Genomic DNA, 6,072 nt, shown 5'->3' on the forward strand with positions numbered 1-6,072 from the left:
TTACATTTAGACATTGTCCTGCAGAGAAATTGCGGATAAAAGACAAAATATATATATAATTTGTATTATGATTTTGCATATCTTTCTTATTTGTCATGGAATAACTCAGGAAGGAAATAAGGTAGGAGGAAAATTCTTTTTTAGTGAAGTCCCCCTACATGTTAGCTGCATCTGGATAAAAAATAATAATAATTTGGATAAAGGAATCAAAAGTTACAGCATTTGGAACAGAGATAGCCTTTTTGTACAGTCTTTGACGCCCCCTCATGGGCAATTGTTTCTCCATGAAGAATATCTAGTCATAAAAGCAATAGATTATGTTAATTTTAGGCTCATTGTAATTGTAATAATATGCTGTAAAAAATGAAGTGCCATTTTCAATGATCTGTGAATGTTTCATGAGCTGTATGATGTTTTTGACACATTGCAGTACATTATTTTATAGATTATGAAAAAAAAAGAAATTGTATTTATCACCAAATAACTCAGCAATACTTAAGATTTTTTCAAAGTGGATACATTCACTGTAAAGGTCATACCCTAAGCTTTCAAATGACATCAACTTTGTGTTAATCAAGGCAATATTTTTGAAAAATATGGTAATGAATATTTTCGCAGCTAGGTGGCGCCTGCTGGCGGTACACTCGGTTTTAGAGGGATTACTCAGCACTCGTTAAGAGTTAATAAATGTGATTAGATGCATTAAAAAGCTGAGATCCTAAGCTTTAAAATGATATATAGATTGTGTTGTTCCATTCAGTGGTTGCTTAGTAATTCGATTTTTTTTCTTTCCAAATGGGAATAAAAAAAATAAAAAAAAAAAAGCTATGGCAGCCTATAGGCGGTTACAGGACATTACACACATTTATTATATTTTAAAGCCACTGGATGGCGCTCTTCTCACTTGAATTTTTTTTTATTTTAGGCCTGCACTCTATTTTGATGTGCAATGGTGCATTTATTGAAAAAAAATTAAAATTAAAATAAAATAAAAATATATATATTAATTCTAATGGAAAAAATTGCTCATAAAAAATATATAATTAATGCAAAGTATCATAAAAATCTTTAAAAATTCTAAATAATATACAAAAAATATTATTGAACAAAAATATATTTGATTGGTTTTCCTGGGAAAAAAAAAGTTACATTTTTAAGGCTTCGGTCTTTTTTGACCCGGAGGAAGCTAAGTGTAACCCATTTACGAAGAAGCCCAGAGGGTTAAGGTGCATAACCGCCACCTACTGTGCTGGAGTGTGGGCCAGAAATGTAAGCATCACAAGCGACAAAAAAACAAAACAAAAAAAAAAAAAAACTCACTTTACCTTCTTTCTACCTTTATAATAACTTCACCAATCAATTAAATCCTTTTCATTAAACCAGTTTCTTTCAAAAAGTTAAACAAAGCTCCCATTACCTGCTCTCCAATTTTAAAAAGATTTTTAAGGTTCAACACATTTTCCCCAAATTTCAGTAATTCCTCTTTTAATTTTATCCTTTGATTTCCATATTTAACACATTCACTAATCACATGTTCAGCTGATTCCTCTCCCCCTCCACAATCACACAAACCTGAAGGGTGCTTTTTCAATAAATACATAGTTTTATTTAATCCAGTATGTCCTAATTTCAACCTCGAAATAATGCTACTTTCTCTAGTACATCGATCTATAGATTTCCTTTTCCCTACTTCTTGCACAATATTGTACAAATGTCGCCCTTTCTTCCCTTCATCCCATTGTCTCTGCCATGTCTTCATAATATTTTCCTTTATTTTTACTTTAACTTCAGCTTTACTTAGTGCCACTTTTGTAATTCTGTCGAGTTTCAAAGCTTGCTTAGCCAACATATCTGCTGTCTCATTTCCCTCAATCCCCCTATGAGCTGGAATCCACAAAAATCTGACCGCTGCATTAATATGTTGCAGTCTATATACAGTCTGATAAATTTCGTACACAATATCAAGTCTACTATTAGATGATAACGACTGAAGAGACATTAATGATGATAAACTATCCGAGCAAATTAGAACCTTGGTAATTTTGTTTTCCTCTACCCACTGTAATACCCTTAAAATAGCTAACATTTCCACAGTAAATACTGTCAAATGATCAGAGGTTCTTTCCTTAACATTAATCTTTAATTCTGGAATAGTGAATGCAAAACCAGTAACACCACTCTTAGGATCTTTTGAACCATCCGTAAATGCAGCTATAAATTAATTATATATAGACCTTATTCTGTCCTCCACTTTTTCTACCCAGTTTCCTTTCCCATTAAGTCTTTTTATTTCTCCTTGAATATTGAAGTCTATAATTAATGGCGAAAACAACCAAGGCGGCGTACTTGAAAAAGGAACAATAGGACTGAACTTATTCTCCAGCAATTTCATTTCAATTGCTATTTTACTAGATGCCCAAGCAAAACATTCTATCTTAGCCTTCCCACTTTCCCAACAAGGAATAAGACACTTAACTGTAGGATGCCATCTTTCATTATGACCTTTTAGATTAGTCCAATAGTTCATCATCAGTTGCTCAAATCTTAAACTTAATGGAAGCTCGCCCACCTCAACTTGTAATGCACAAGCCGGAGAGGACCTTATGGCTCCACAACAAATTCGTAGTGCTTGATTTTGTATAATTTCCAGTCTCTTTAATGATGTTTTCGATGCAGATCTAAACACTATACTTCCATATTCAATCATTGGTCTTACTAAAGCCACATATATCCCTCTTAAGGCTCCTTTACTAGAACCCCACTCTATCCCAGTTAAGCACCTCATTATATTTAAAATCTTCTTACACTTTTCCTCTACTATCCTTACCTGCTCTGTCCAAGTTAGTTTAGAGTCAAACGTTACCCCTAAAAACCGAAAGTAATTTACCTGCTCAATTATATTCCCATACAATAACACCTTAGCCACCCTATCCCTCTTTTAAGTAAAAACCATCATCTTTGTCTTTTCCACTGAAAATTTCAAACCCCATAAATAAGACCATTCTTCAATTAAACCTACAGCTTCCTGTATCTTCTCTTGAACTAACAACAAGCTCTTACCATTTTTCCAAAGGGCAGCGTCATCAGCAAATAATGATTTCCCAATATCATACCTTATTTTACTAAAAACATCATTAATCATAATAGAGAAAAGTAATGGGCTTATCACACTACCCTGCGGGGTGCCATTATCCACTTTGAATTTATTAGACACTGAAGCACCAATTTTAACCTGAATATACCTTTCAGATAGAAAACTTTTGACCCAATTAAAAACTCTTCCCTTAATACCCATTTTATCTAATTTAATCAATAGCCCCTCTTTCCATACCATATCATAAGCTTTTTCCACATCCAAGAATACTGCCATAACCGATTCCTTATTTATCATAGCTTTTCTAACTTCGGTTTCCAAGCAAACCACAGGGTCCATTGTTCCCCGTCCTTTCCTAAACCCACTTTGATAAGGGGATAAAAGATATTTACTTTCTATATAAAATGTCATTCTTTCTACAATCATCCGTTCCATAATTTTCCCAACATGCGACGTAAGGGCAATGGGCCTGTAATTTGCTGGATTCGTTGAATCCTTACCTGGTTTTGCTATAGGTATAATAATAGCCTCTTTCCAACTTATTGGTAATCTCCCTTCTTCCCAGCTCTTATTATATATACCTAAAAGTTTCATTTGCATTAAAATTCCAAACTGTTTCAACATACTATAACTAATCTGATCTTTTCCTGGAGCAGTTACCTTAGCGTTATCTATTGCCCGTTTCATTTCACTTAATGTAAAAGGGGAATCCATAGCATCCTCTGTACTTTCCTTTCTTATTAGTGCCTCTGGGTATGCATCTCTAGTCACTTCTCTTCCTCTTTTCCCAGCCTCTGACAGATTACTAGAACTATGAATTTCAACCAAGGCCTTAGCTATGATATCAGCTTTTTCCCTATTTGTTACTGCTATGGTTTCACCTGCTTTTAAAACTGGAATCTGCCAGTCCTTTCTAATTCCCCTCATCTTCCTTATCATTCCCCACACATTTCCTAATGTAGTCGTTCTACCTATTTTATTACAATATTCTCTCCAACTGTCTCTTTTTGCCTTCTTTACTACTTTCCTAACTTGAGCCTGGGCCTTTTTGTATTCTATCAATCTTTGGAAGTTAAGATTACTCTTCAGCATTTTAAATGCCTTATTTCTTACTTTAATGCTTTTCCCACACTCTTCCGTCCACCATGGAACTGGTTTCCTATTCATTTTTCCTTTGCTTTTTGGAATACATAAGTTAGCCACTCTAATCAGTACTTCTTTAAACTTTTCTTCAATTTCATCTATATCCTGGCTTAAATCAATTTCACTACTCACCTCCTCACATAGATATTTAAATTTACCCCACATAGCCTTATTTAATATCCATTTATCCTCTCTTCCTTCTTCCCTCTCATCCTTTCTCACACCTAACTTACATACAACAGGAAAATGATCACTACCCATAGTTGATTCCTCCCATAACTCCCACTCACAAATACCTGCCACCTCTTTTGACACTAGTGTTAAATCAAGTGCTGAACTTTTACCCGTGTGAACATCTATTCTTGTGCTTCTCCCATCATTAATGCATACCAAATCAAACTCATCCAACAACTGTTCTACTATTAGCCCATTTAAATCAGTTCTCCCCCCTCCCCATAATGAACTATGGGCATTAAAATCTCCACATGAAACAATGCGGTCACTTGCTAGTTCAACAATCTGATTTAATTTATTACCATCTAATCTTCTACATGGATTATCATAATTTACCACAGAAAACTTCTCTTGCTTAGTCCATATTTTAACAATAATATACTCTTCCTCCCTTCCTTTTGATATAACTTGATATGGAATATTCTTCTTGATAAATGTAGCACACCCACCCCCTACACCATCTTCCCTATCATTCCTTACACTAACATAATTATATATACTAAAATCTAATTTCTGTGATAACCATGTTTCTTGTATACAGATTACATCAGGTGTAGTTGGTAACGAACTGATAAAATACTTAAATTCTTGCCCATTTGCCACCAAGCTTCTTGCATTCCATTGAAGAATAAGAACCATAATATCAGCCAACAGATGAAGCTTCCTGACCGGCCTGAGCACTTAACTCATTCCTCACCTCTTCCCAGGACAAATCATTCAGGCTAAGATGGTTCACTGCTGCCTTTACTATTATTTGTATCCTTTCCGTTTTTGACTTTGCCTCAGTGGTAGCATTGATGACCCCTGCCATAAAGATGACAAATTTCCTTAAATCAACCAGATCTTTACCCCCTTTTATCTGTTCATGTTGATCATTATTCCGATTCTCACTTGCCTCATTTACTACTCTTTCATCCCTGTGATTCACCAGTCCAACGGCCTCTGCATATGATATTTTATTTTTCACTCTGACCTGCTGAATCTCAACCTGCCTTTTCATTACTTCACATCCCCCATATGCCACACTGTGATTTCCTCCACAGTTACAGCATTTCAGTTGCACATCCCTTCTACATTTCTCATAATCATGGTCCTCACCACATCTAGCACACCTTCTTTTCCCTTTGCAATTCATGGCTGTGTGACCAAACCTCTGGCATTTAAAACATCTCAAAGGTTTAGGAACGTATTCTCTCACATTATACATCATATATCCTAGGGATACTCGGTTAGGAAGCATTTCATCCTCAAATTCCAACAACACACTTTCACTTACTTGTCTCACCCCATTCTTAAAGCTGGTTAATCTTCGGGCATCTTTCACTTTCCCTCCTTTTAAGTTTGCTTTTATTTCATCCACATTTACATCAACAGGGATCCCCCAAATCACCCCCCTATTCCACATGTTTCTCTTCTCCACGCGACTAACGCTACTTACTTTAAACCTTCCTATCTCCTTCATTCTACAGGCCCTTTCTCTTTGATCTTCATTTTTGCATATTATTAAAAGGTTTCCATCCCTCAAAACTTTGGCCATTTTGACATCTCCCACTTGGTTTTTTATTATCGTAGTCAACTTCACTGGATTCATACCAAGCACT

This window comes from Carassius carassius, chromosome 37 (assembly GCF_963082965.1).
Source record: "Carassius carassius chromosome 37, fCarCar2.1, whole genome shotgun sequence".
NCBI lineage: Eukaryota > Metazoa > Chordata > Actinopteri > Cypriniformes > Cyprinidae > Carassius > Carassius carassius.